The following is a 14479-nucleotide window of genomic DNA, read 5'->3' as shown; positions in this document are numbered from 1 at the left end:
AGCTGAGAGTTCTACATCTTCATGTGAAGGCAGGTAACAGAATACTGTCTTCCAGGATGCTAGGACTAGGGAATTAAAGGCCACTTCCACTGTGACACACCTACTCCAACAAGGCCACACCCCTTAAAAGTGCTACTCCCTGGACCAAGCAAATACAAACCATCACATACCTTAAAAGGAAGAAGGATTTCTCTTTCATTACAGACACTGACATTGTCCTTTTTCCCTTTGGAAAGAACTAATAGTGATATGTTAATCTCATAGCAGTCATGAAGCAAAGAAACAGAAGGGAGGTGGGGTCCCAATATCTCTATCAAGAGAGCTCCATTCTTCCAACACCTATTCACTTCCACAGTGACCCAACTTCCTTCCATGAGGCCCTCTCAACTAATTCCTAACTGTTCTATTTGGCCTCAAGTTACATCAAGGAAGGACTAAACAACAACTCTGAAAATCAACACATAAAGAAGAGTAATTGATGGTGCCAGAAGGCTGTAAGTAGTAGTAGTAGTAGTAGTAGTAGTAGTAGTAGTAGTAGTAGTAGTAGTAAAAGATAGAGTTTTAAATTAGCTCAAAACTCAGCAACAGGATCTGACTCAGGAAGACAGATTGTTAAAAATGGAGAACTGGTACAGACTCATTGACACTTCGCTTATCACCGGATGTGAGTAAATGAGTAATGGGTTTTGTTCTGCCCCTGTGATGTTTGTTCAAGTCCCCATTGTGCCCTCCAGCCATTGTGTCCTGCAGAAAGTATTCCAGGCAAACGGCCAGCCAAGCCTAACCAGATGTGTTTCAGATTCAGATGCCTCATCAACTCTGACAAACATTTACCCTAAAGGACAATCAAGATCTGTTCTCAGAAGAATGCTTGACCTTTCCCCTCATTTAAACCCTAGAGTCTTAAGAGCAATCCTGTGACTTTGAGAGTTTCCCCTTGTGACATTTTTGGTATTTCCTTTTGACATCCCCTCATCTCCTAGAGCTTCTGACTTCTTCCTTTAAAAAGCCCTTCTCACAGGAGCTGGATGTAGACCTCTCCTGAGAAACACAGCCAGAATACAACAAATATAGAGGCGAATGCCAGCAGCAAACCACTAAACTGAGAACAGGACCCCTGTTGAAGGAACCAGAGAAAGAACTGGAAAGCTTGAAGGGGCTCGAGACCCCATATGAACAACAATGCTAAGCAACCAGAGCTTCCAGGGACTAAGCCACTACCTAAAGACTATACATGGACTGACCCTGGACTCTGACCTCATAGGAAGCAATGAATATCCTAGTAAGAGCACCAGTGTAAGGGGAAGCCCTGGGTTCTGCTAAGACTGAACCCCCAGTGAACGTGATTGTTGGGGGGAGGGTGGCAATGGGGGGAGGATGGTGAGGGGAACACCTATAATGAAGGGAAGGGGGGGTTAGGGGGATGTTGGCCCATAAACCGGGAAAGGGAATAACACTCAAAATAAGAAATACTCAAGTTAATAAAAAAAAAAAAGCCCTTCTCCCAGCCACTCGGGGTCTACACCTCTGTCTCCTACGTGGGATACGTGTCAGCCCAGAGATCTCCGTAATAGATCTCCGTAATAAACCTTGCCTTTGCATATTACATCCAAAATGGTCTCTCTGTGTCTGGGGTCTGCGACTTCCCGAGACATGAGTAAGGGTCTCCCTTCGGGGATGTTTCAGTAGTAGTAGTAGTAGTAGTAGTAGTAGTAGTAGTAGTAGTAGTAGCAGTAGTAGTAGTCATCATAGTAGTTTTAGTAATCATTGTAGTAGTAGTAGAAGTAGTAGTAGTAGTAGTAGTAGTAGTAGTAGTAGTAATAGTAGTAGTAGTAGTGTTTACTCCAAATGGATCATTTCACATATCAAAAACAGGCAATAGGTAATAACAGACAACAGGTATTTATAGTCCACTGTAGGGACTATACTTTGAATCAGTTCAAAGAATTTCAGTGGCTTCCTCTTTAAGGAACATGTACAGAATGTTGTTAACCATCCCCTAATAAACTTTTCAAATTTATGGGTACTCGAACCCCCTACATATTCTTACATCTTGCACATCTACTCATAACAGACTAAATTCAGAGTTACATAAAATTAGTTTCCAGGAAAAGCATTCCACTTTCTTAGAAGTGGCCACCATGTAGGAGACTCAAGAGGAATAACAGTGAAAGAAGAAACATAAGCCTGTTTTTGCAACAATCAGGCCATTGCTGCTCTGCTCAGCCCATGTGTTTTTCTGAGAATAAACAAGTTTATTTGGGTCAGTTGCTACAGCATCTGCAGCCAATTTTTTCCTCTTACATAATTATCACTTCTAAGTCCATGTCTGCAGTGAGTGATTTTCTCAAGAGTATATTCTTACTTCTTGCTTGCTCCAGTTAAATTCATGCCTGCTTGATCTACTAGTGAGTCCTATCTGAATTCTTCTTTCTGAACCATGGAAACCAAGACTATAGCTGTAGTAGAGATCAGAGGAAGCTAGAGACAGTTCCAACACCACTCAGTAAGCCACCAGCTAGCAACCTAGCCTTTAGCACACAAAATTAAAAGACATAGTCAAGACTCAAACCTTAAAGGAACTTAAATCCCTCTAATTGTGTAAATGTGTTTATGGTCAACTGTACACATGATATATGTTCACATTAAGAAGAGAGAAAAAGGGGGGATAACAAAGGGGAGAAGAGAAAATAGTTGAAACTTCAATCTGTTGTCACTGTTTACTTCCCTCAGGCAAACAAGCCATTTATGACACACAGCACTGTGGGCTTACTTCTTGGCTAACAAAAGAATTGTCTATATATGCTCCAGGGGCCACAGATAGGCAGTATATGTTCCTTGTTTGTGGCTCCATCTCTGGAAGCTTCCTGGGGTCTGGGTTAGCTGGGATGGCTGGTCTTCCTATGGGGTTGCTCTCCCCTGCAGCTTCTTCAATTCTTCCCCTAATTTAACCATAGAGGTCCTGAATTCAGTCCAATGGTTACATGTAAGTATCTGCAGCTGTCTCAGACAGTGCTGCTAGGGCTTCTCAGAGGACAGAGGTCTTCCTGGTCTGTCCCAGGGAAGGGGAAAGTCTGATGAAGGGGAGCACCATCTTGGAGGCAAAGGGGAGGAGGAATGGGATGAGGAATGTGGTGGTGGGAGAGACTGCAAGGGGGCAGTGACTGGAATGTAAATAAATAAATAATTTTTAAAAAGAATTGACTGGAATGTAAATAAAATAATAATAATAAAGGACAATTCAATACCAACTGCTATTGAACTCACAAGAAACTGAATTCATCAGAAAAAACTTCACATACCATAACAGTGACAATATAAAGATTTCCTCAACATTGAAGTTCTATGTGACAAAGTAGCTTACTGGAAGACCTATGAGTACTTTGTGTAAATTATGGGTGCTCACACAGGAGCTAGATGGAAATCCACAGATATCAAAGGGCAGATTGTCATGACCCTAGAACACTTGAATCTTTAGATTCTCTTCTGTACACTTTTTAGCATGCATTCCAGAGCTATTGAATCTGAATCTGCATTTTAGAAACGCCTTTACCCTTGAAATGAAAAGTAGATCCCCACTTTTCACAGGAAAACTAACATATGAGAAGTGCTCACTTTCCATCACCTCCAGGGTCCCAGCTACCTCTAAGAGTCTAGGCTACTGTCACCTGGATAAATAAAGACAGAAACATTCATACAGTATTTTTCAGGGAACAAAATATCACAATAAAATGCAGTCACATTAAGCACATCAATCATACTTTGCAAAATAATCTCCACATGCTTCACGATGGGCAAAATCGGAAAGATGTAAGTCAAAAAGCCAAAGTTGAAATTCTATTTGGAAAAACTTCTACAAAAGATTCAAAGCAAGCCTGCCATCCTAGAGCCATAAACAGCATCCAGGTGACTAGCACACAGTCTCATCATTCCTCATCCTTCTGTCCTATATTCTGAGCTCTTTGCATTTGTTCTTATGGGCTTATTATTTACTTATTTATTCAATGTATAGGAGTGTTTCTCATACATGTATGCATCATGTGTATTCCTGGTGCTTGTAATGGCCAGATTTCAGGGAACTGGGATTATGGATGATTGTGAACCATCATGTGGGTGTTGGGAACTGAACCTAGGGTCCCTCGCATGAACAGCAAGTGATCTTAACCATTGGGCTACAACCTAGCTTCTTGTGGGTTCATTTCTGCTTGTGAGATTTTTGAAATTACTCTAAGAATTGACACCAGCTTTCCAGATAGACTGCTTAGAAGGATTCTTATTTAGAATAGTATCTGCTTATTTTTGGAGATTTTTTTATTCAATTCAATTTTTAGATATAGTCTCAATTCATAGCCAAGGCTGGCATAAACTTATAGAAGTTCTGCCTCAGCCTCCCAAGAGCTGGGATTGTAGGGATTGTAATTGTGAACGGCCATGTTCAACTTCCTTTTTGATGTCCATTTCTCCTGATGGGCCTACCATTGAAGTGTGTTTTAAATGGATACTGCAAACAATGTTATTGAATAATACAAATTGTTGTTAATATTTTGGATAGTGCCTTTGTTTCTATGCCTCACCAGTAGGTACACATGTTGCATAGCAATACAAATCTATGGCACATATTATTATGTTAATAAAGTATATGTGATATCAACTTTAAAAAAAATCAATGAACAAATGATACATTGTTGTGCCTTCTCAGTAGTATTATGCAAGTAAAATTCATTTTAAACTTTACATTATAAACTATTAGAGTTGCTGAAAACTCATCAAATCCATTGACTGCCTCTGAGGAAAACTGTACACTTTCTGATCTGTGCTGAATGGAGCAGGTTGTTATTATTATCAGATATCTGCTACACCTGTGCAGAAAGAGCACACCAAACCAACACCGACATGGTTCCATGTGGTGAAATTTTAATGGAGAAACGAGACAAGGGGAAGGGGTGAGAGAAAGAAGAGAAAAGAGGGTGAGGGTGGAGAGAGTCTGCCTCTTATGTGGAATGTAATGTAAAGGTTCCCAGGTTGAGGTGTGAATTGAGCTAAAAAGATCTTCTGGGAATGTATGGCTGTTGCCATGGCAACAGTGACCAACCAGTGTCTTTCTAAAGGCAATTCCTGATACCAACAGAGCAGGTCTTCAACCCTTATCTATCAAAGCAGCAGATGTCAGCTTTACAGGTCAGACAGTCATTGTCATGAGCACTTAGAAGCAGCCATAAATAATATGTAAATGTTTGAGGTAAAGGGTGCTGCTATGTTCCAATAAGACTACCAACACAGGCAGATCACAGTTTGGTGACCCATGAAGTAGAAGTTTCTCTTAGCCAAGGTCTTCCTTTTGGGTTATTCTGAATAAAGATTGGGCCAGTTCACATGGATTTGCCTTCCTTGAAATGTGTGAGCCCATTTGGTTCTTCTTTGTCCAATGTAAGCCTATGAGTACAATCCAAACATGAACAAGAGAGACAAATTTCCCCAAGTGTGCCTTGTATTCCCATTTCTCTTTTGCTCTGCTATCCTCAAGCAAATGTATAGCTCTCTTCACTGATTCATCTTATGGAGTCTCATTCTGGAGGAAAATAGCATGCATAGAAAAGTCCTCTTTGACTTTAGTAATGGAGAGGGGTAGGGGCATGAGCCAAGTCAGAATCAACTTCCATAAAGAAATCTAGATTGAGAAGTTCTAGATAGCTTGCTTTTCATCTTCTACCAGTCATGCCAAAGGAGTGACCAAGCTAGAGTAAGCAGCCCTCCCTTCTCTGGAGAAGCTCACTAATTCCCCCTAAATCTGCTTACTTCCCAGTCCATGAAACTCTTTCCCATGATGCCACTTCTACACTGACTTATTTAACCAATTTGAAGAGGATTAAGGGCTCGGTTGACACAGAATGAAAAAACATGTTCTGGCAGCTTTGTGCCTCCCGCTATGAGTTCGAATGTCAGATCAAGGAATCTGCAGATTGTAACCCATTTTGAATTCAAGCTGATATTGGAAAGGCCATAAAGGTTCTGTTTTAATTTGCAAATTGAGATTTACCGGAAGCCAAGGGAGACAAACAGTCCTCATCAATGCCCTGAGTTTGCAAGTTTAATCCACAAGTTCACTGTTTCTTTGACCCTTGTGGTGTTAGAGATTGCTTTGCTTCTCCCTGAACACCATGTAATAAAAGAAGGCTGATCAATGAAGAGAGACCTCCCCTGCATGTGAAAAAGACAGACAGCTATGGGGAATCATAAAACGATTGGGCTTCATGACTGAGTCTAATATTTCTCCACTTGTCTTTTAATTCAGAATTTTCATTCTGCTTAAAACAATGCTGGGTAAGTGTGGTGGTTGGGGTCTCACTGCATTTTAACTTGGAAAAGTTGTCAGAAACACTGATTTTTGACGTTGCTCCAAAAAGAGGCTCGGGATCTAATTTATTCACATGGCAAGAGAGACAGTACAGAGGCAGATAATCCAGCTGTTATAATTTCGAAGTAGGCGTAAATATGATTGAGAAGGATATGCACCTTGTTACTGCCTGCTAGCAGCAGATACTAGCAAAATCATCGACAGAGGCACCAATTGCAGTAACCTTAATGAACTGCAGTCTGAAAGCCATTAAGAAATAGCCCGAACCTCTGCAGTACAGAAGGCAAGCAAGGGAGAAAACTGATAAACAGGGGAAATGTTCTTATTGAGTTTAGTCTCTGCAAGACAAGCCTCGAATATCCCCCTCAGCTTCCCTCTCTAAACGTGCAAATGAATATGGGCTGCTTCTCCTCACCTAAACTGAATGTTGAGGAAAAGTTTCAATCTCATTGACTAATTCAGCTGTTCCTTTAAATTGAATTTTTAAACATATGGGCACACAAACCAATCTATATGCAGAACAATTCTTTGAACAGCATGCAAATGGTTTAGGATTACATGCTAGGTATAACACGAGTGAGTTTTCACAGTACAAAAGAATGAATTCCTTATTGTGACACTTGAGATAACAATACTAAAGAATTTCAGCTCAACTTTAAATTGCTCCCTCCAACTGTTGCAGTTTGCTTAGAGGAAGCTAAGACGCTGTTTACTTTCTCTTTCCTTCTGCCAACTAGGAATTGTTTCTATCTGTTAAAGAATGGGCTGCCCATTGTCACAAGAACTATTCAGCAAACATTTATCAAGCATCCATTATGTATCTGATAATATTGTAAACGTTGTGACTAGTGAGAAAAATATGTCACAAACCCTTTTTAAAATGCACTCTTTTAGTTATGATTGGGATATGTAGAAAGAAACCAGTCATATCCAAAAGAGGAAAACAAAAACACATACCTCACATGAGATTTTTATTTCAATCCAACAAAACCCATTTTCATCATAGTATAACATGTTGACCTTGTGCTTTGATTTATTTACACATCTCTGAAAAGTTGTTCAGATCAGTCACTGTTCTTGAAATCAAATTAATACTACAGCCGGGCCTACCTTTGTATATTGGTTGCTGCTGACCAGAATGTACTGGGTAGGAATGGAAAAGTACTGTGGTGGAACCTGTTTGCAATGATGCCTACCTATACATGGGAGAAAGGAAGCCTGGGGATGGATTGCTATTAACCATTTATTGAGTGTCAGCTACTGATTCTGTCCCAGGTCAATTGCCTGGAGTTTTGCTGAGAAGGGGAGCTAACGAAGGAAGAAGTGACAGGAAAGAAGACATACTTTTTAAATATTAAGGCATTTTAGGAATGAACAGTGTTGATATACCACTATCTGCTATCTGATTGCTCAGTATTTCAAGATCACACAGGGTCTGGGTTCCACATCTGTTATAATATCCATAGAAAATTTTGAGTTTAGAAACTGTCACCTTAGAGACGTCATCATGGATGAGGTGCCTCCTGAGACAAGTCTCTAAGGGATGACTTGAGGCTAGGCTTGTAGATGGGATTGAGGGCAGTCCAGGTAGGGAAGCTCACATTCATAAATAAGAAGTATAATGAGTGTTCATATGCTATGGGTAGATATTCATCCACCCAGCATTAGGTTGCAAAGAGAGGCAAGAAATGTACTCTGGGTACAAATTACAGCTAGTCTTGAAAGCCAAGTTAGTATTATAGAGTTGGGGTTTTATCTTAAGAGCCATGCAGAGCCATTTAAAGGCTTAAGCCCAGTCACTGAAAAGAAGGAGGTAGGAGAGTTGTGGAATTTACATTTGAAAAGGCCACTGGTAGTAAGGTGGAGAACCTTGAGGTTGGGAAAACATTGGCAGGGAGGGCTTCTGAATACCTGAGAGCCTCTGTTATATTGGAGTGGCCTGCCTAATGGGAGAGTGCAAAAAGGCTGGAGAAATTGGAACTGTTAAAGCAATGATTACATTACTGTAGATAAGGCTGGCTATAGTGGAGTTGAGAAAAGAGACCAAGTTTTGAAAAGTTGGAGCTTATAATCAGAGAATGAAGCCTGGAGTCTGAGATTTCATAAGCAGGGAAATCTTGGTACTGAAAATGAGGCCTTCCCAAAGAAATTGAAAGCAGAAGAGTAGGAACAGGCAAAGTGCAGGATAAGTCACTGTTTTCTTTGTACCAGATCACCTTGTAATAATATAACAAGAACATTATAGAACTCCATCCAGCTTCTCTAGTAAATCTCATGCTGGGAATAGGACTGACCTGCACCTAACACCACAGAAAGCCAAATTCAAAAATTATCATTGTAGGGTTTTGTTTGTTTGTTTGCTTGTTTTTGGATTTTTGTTTGTTTTGTTTTGGGTTTATTTGTGTGTGTGTGTGTGTGTGTGTGTGTGTGTGTGTGTGTGTGTGTTTTATTTTATTTTGGTTTGGTTTGGTTTGGTTGGTGGTGGATGTTTTTGGTTTGGTTTGGTTTGCTGTGGTTTTTGTTTGTTTTGTTTGTTTGTTGTTTGTTTCTTTATTTTGTTTTTAACTTGGTTTGGTTTCAGATAGGGTTGAATATAGCCCAGGCTAGCCTCCAACATACTATATTGAGTTCGTATTATAGAGATGGGGTTTTATATTAAGACTCACTGTTGGGGTTGGGGATTTAGCTCAGTGGTAGAGCGCTTGCCTAGGAAGCGCAAGGCCCTGGGTTCGGTCCCCAGCTCCGGAAAAAAAAAAAAAAAAAAAAGACTCACTGTTGAGATACAGAAACAATTACTGCTATGTCCTTCCACAATATCAGAACTTATTGAGTAACACTTCTTTACTGTCCTCTTCTGAGAGTACAAGAACTGACTTTGGTGTTGAAGTCAAAACCGGGGGCAACATCGAGAACTCCTTATAGTAGGCAGATTCTTAAGTCGATGCCTTCTTTGTGGATGTTTCTTTCAAAAGTCCTCCTGTAAAATACAATTTCTTCCATGAACTTGCATATACATACTGTCAAGTATATTAGTATTTCTACAGGATATACATTTAAAAGGAAAATTGCTAGGTTAAAGGCACATTTCAATTTTGAGAGAATACTGTAAACTGTCTTTTACAAAAACTTAAATCTTCATATGTATGTCTTTTCCCCACCTTCTCTCAAGTTAGATTTATTATCATGCTTTCTCTGTTTACATATTAACATGATTTAGTTTTACATTTATTGGATTTTAAGTGAATTTTATCTTATTTCATTCAAGTAATGTGAAGAACATCTCTATTTTGTTGACAACATTTCTTTTCTTGAAATTTTTGTTTATATGTATGTATATATATATATATATGTATATATATATAACTATGGATTTTATTGATTTGTACGTGTCCATTATGTGTTATAGATGTAAACTTTTCGTATCTATTGTCTTTAAAATATGTTCTCTAAACATGCCTATGTCTTAAAATTTTTAGTTTTGATCAGCATATAATAATCCTTTATATTAATACTGTACAGTGAAATGTTTTATATATATATATATATATATATATGTGTGTGTGTGTGTGTGTGTGTTATAGAATAACCAGAGTAAACAACATATTTATCACCTTAAACATTCATTATTCTTTTGTGATGAAAACATTAAAAAAATCACTTTTACTAGGATTTTTTAGACATCTAGAACCTAATTGATATCTAAGAAAAATTTACCCTATTGTAAAATATCATAGTAATAGTTCTTATCTAATAGCAACTCAGTTCCCTATAATCAACATTTTTTATTCATTTTTTCTACTCTTCCAACCTCTGGATACTGCTATTGTATTCTCATGTACCAGCTAATCAACTATTTCAAATTTCACAAAGGAGTTTGTGGTATGGTACTTGTCTTTCTGTTTCTAGCTTATTTCAATTCACCATGATAATTTGTTGTTTCATCCAAGTTGTTGCAAATGACTGAATATCACTGTTTCTTCACTTCCCAGTTTTATCTATACCACAAAATGCCCGTCTCTTCACACTTATATTTCCTAAACTCAAGATTATTTTAAAGATTTTTTTTTACATCATCATCATCCTTCTTATGTAGAAACAAGATAGACTTTAGCCTTTTGGACGATTACATCAACATGTTCTTGCCACTGGCAATTATGAAATGAATAAAAAAGAATCAGACGTGGCCATAGCAAGAAGCAGAACTGCCATAATAGACCAATAACAACCTTAACCAAGTTCATGGATAGTGTTGCTGTTAAAGTGACCTTTCAAGATTTTGTGGAATTGGACTAAGATGGATGACTACAATTGATCACTCAATGAACTATTATTTTTATTTGGTTTGGTTTGGCTTTGGTTTAGTTTTGGATTTTTGAGACAGGGTCTGGGTGTAGTCCTGGTTGCCCTGGAACTCACTCTATAATCTAGGCTGGCCTCAAAACCAATTATCCTCTTGCTTTAGCCTGTGTGCTGAAATTAAAAGTGTGGGCTACTATGCCCAGCTAGTATTTAAGGGTTTATAGCACTCTAAATCATCAAAACTATAAGGAGATATAGTGTCTATGTTTCAGTTGGTTCATTTCTTGGGTGCGAATATAAGTGCTGAAGATGTTCAGGACTGGGTAAGAAGCACACCTTGATTTTCAGATCAGTGTTACCTCCCATGTGCTAGCTTTGTTGTTTCTGATATAGTATTTTATAACATAAGCCTTTCAGTAAAATACTCAAATGAAGTAAAAGCACTTATTTCAAATGTTTATTTGCTTATATTCAGTTTTTCATTCTAATATGTCTTATTGAAACTAAGAAAATAGCAATTCATTAGACAGTAGACCCTGTTATAGCCTTTCTTCAAAGATCAACTGGTCCCTCCTCCCATTCTTCAATTATTGGGAATTAGTGAGAAAAAAATGTATCAGTCCTACACTAATGGAAACCACAGAGTAATTAGCAAATAATTCAATGTGCACCCAATCCAGACAATACTATATTGGCTTGTAAGGATAATTGTAAGTTTACCGATGAAAATCAATTTTTATCGGCTCACTTACACTCCATAATAAGGCCACAGTGGCATTTCCTGCTCAAGGTGCTTAAGTGAGACCTAGCGTGTATTTGATTTTAATAAATACTATCTGTGGGAAGCCAGGACAGAAATGAACAGATGTTAGAACCATATGATAATAGTGTGGCAGGGTAGAAAAAAATCAACCTGTGCATTTATATGGCACACCTGGTGTTTATGATACTTTTGTAACTTCTATAACTACAGCATCTGGCCCTTTGTTGATGTTCTTTAATTTTCAGACACCCAGGATCTTACATCTCTTGCAGTGTAGGCTTGTCCATTAGGAGAGAAAAACAAGAAAAGCACACACTAAGCATGCTATTGCAGAGAAAGACAACTGCCTCCCCATAAGGAACTTAGTTAAAAATCATTAGTGAAATTTGAAAATTTATGAAAACATTTAGACCAGCCTTTTCCAGCACCTCTTAAGAGACAAAAAAGAATTCTCTCAAGTATTCCCAGCTCATTCATCCATACTGCCAATGTTCTTATTTTAAGTTTGCTGTGAGGGTAATATATGGGGAATATCTAAATTAAGTACAGCACTCTGGACTTTGTGTTTTGGCATTTTTAATTCTGTTTAATCTAACTGATGTAGGTTGAGCTAAGCAGACATTACAATTTGATACAGCTAAAGTTGGAACCTAGTAATTTTCCTTGAGCTTTGGGGTATGTTTCTGTGTTGAAAGGCACCAAATACAATGGCTCAAGAGGCAATTCAGTGGTTAAAATTACTGGATGTTATAGAGAAACAGAGTTTCAGTTCCCAGCACCCACATGGTGGCTCATAACCACCTATAACTCCAGTTTCGGGGCATCTGATGCCCTCTTCTGACCTCCCTGGGTGGTGCACAGATATCCCTGCAGGCAAAACACCTATAGGTATAAAATAAACAAAAGTATTTGTTTTAAGATCCAAAATATAAAATGGTTCATCTAAATTTTTAGTATCCCTAATGATCAAATCACATTACAAGCACAATGCATCCTAAAAGCTTATGAGGCGTCACAGGCTTAAGTGCACACAGGAATAAATACATGTAGGGTTATACTAGAGTTAATAATGATTGCTCCTCAAAGTGGAAGACTACAGCAGTGGGAGCAGCTGCCATGTGCTTTAAAACAGGAAAGTTGGAAGGGCAAAGAGAACTGATATTGGAGACTAAGACAACAGCCAGTCAGCAGGAGTCAGCAGGCTGAGCTAGTTCCCTCACATCTCAGGGATTGTTGCCCACCAGTCAGTCCACAGAAAGGAGTGATCTAATCCCTTATCATGCCTCAATGCATGAACACTGGTATTAACCTAATGAACTAGATTCTAAAGCCTCTTTAAATGTATTGTTTACATCTCCCCTTTGACAAATCATGCCCAAGTTTGTTTTGATAATTCCAGAATACCCTTATAAATGTCATGATACCTTACTGCCAATAAAATATCAATATTTTTTTAAAAAGGAAAATAAATAATAATAGCTCCTCTGGGGATTGATTTCTAGACTAATTCTTTGAAGAAATATTTATTTGTTTGTTTGCTTTCTATTTCTTTTTTGAGACAGGGTCTCATATTGCCCTGGCTGGTCTCAAACTCAATATGCACATCATGTTGAAGTTTGACATTTTAATTGTGTGTGCGTGTGTGTGTGTGTGTGTGTGTGTGTGTGTGTGTGTATGCGTGTGTGTGCGCATGTGTCTGTGTGTGTGTATGTTAAGGTGCTGAGGAGGCCTAAGAGGGCATTGGATTCCCTAGCAAGAGACTTACAGGTAGCCATGGGTACACTTTCAAGCAAGCTACATTCTTACAAGCAGAACCATCTTACCAGCCCAGGACTTGAATTCTAGATCCTCTTGTGTCCATTTCCCAGGCGCTGGCATTGCAACTGTTCACCATCATCTACACTTTTGGAAGAAACTTCCCAATGGAAAAGAGCATCAATAGGTGTGTTCACTAAAGATGATTTCAGTTTGGGCAAGATACCTTTTACAGAAAACACATTGTTTTAGAGTTCCTATTGCTATAAAGAAACACCATGACCATGCCAATTGTTATAAAGGAAAACATTTCGTTGGGGCTGGTTTACAGTTTCGAAGTTTAGTGCATTATCATCATGGTGATAGCATGGCAGCCTGTAGGTAGACATGTTGCTGGAGAAGGAGCTGAGAGTTCTACTAAATCTTGATCCATAGGGAACAGGAAAAAGAATTGTGTGCATGAAACAAAGCATCTGAGACCTCAAAACCTGCCTAACGGTGCATACTTCCTTCAACAAGGCCACATCCACTCCAACCAGGCCACATTTCTTAATAGTGCCACTCTCTGTATGCCAAATACATGAGTCTGTGTGGGCCTTACCTATTCAAACCACCACACACATCCTACTAGGATTTTGCAGATGATGAACTTGTCACATTTTGTAAGTTATCAAAGTTATATTAAAACCCCTGGCCAGAATGAAATCTCTGAGAGAGCAACTCAAAAGCCCCTAAGTCAGGGAGAAAAAAAAATCCTACTGGGTTACTTCATAGTTGGAGTCTTTTCTCACTGCATATATGCGACCTTCAGTACAGGGCCTCCAGAGCGTAATACAAAATATCCAGAGGTGGTTTGTGAGATAAAATGCGCATGACATCAGTGTCCTACAGGTTTCATATGCATAACCTAAATTCTTTGTCGGCAATATTTGAAATGCAATTTAAGTCCGTGTCCGGAGCCAGGACAATCTTGGAACATTGTTAATCTGGGTGATTTGGAGTTCCGTACATGCTTTCCCCTCACTTAGAACTGCCTAAATGATGGTTACTATCAGCTCTTCTACCTTTGCTTTCTACCAAAGATGCCCAGGCTTATACTAAATCTAATCAAAAGTTATAGTTACTACCAATTGGGGTCAAAATGCCACCCAAACTTGGCCACCAAGTTATATCACTGGTAGCAAAACGCCTAACCCAGACAAGCATTTTTCAGGCAACATGACAGTGTTGTCTTTGGACTTTTGTTATGAGATTCAGCCCCTGCCATCAGACTCTGCCTTATTTCATAAACTTCAGGGGATACATAA

Source organism: Rattus norvegicus, chromosome X (assembly GCF_021556685.1).
Source record: "Rattus norvegicus strain SHRSP/BbbUtx chromosome X, alternate assembly SHRSP_T2T, whole genome shotgun sequence".
NCBI lineage: Eukaryota > Metazoa > Chordata > Mammalia > Rodentia > Muridae > Rattus > Rattus norvegicus.
The sequence above is the reverse complement of the archived record's forward strand: the minus strand, read 5'-3'. Positions refer to the sequence as shown.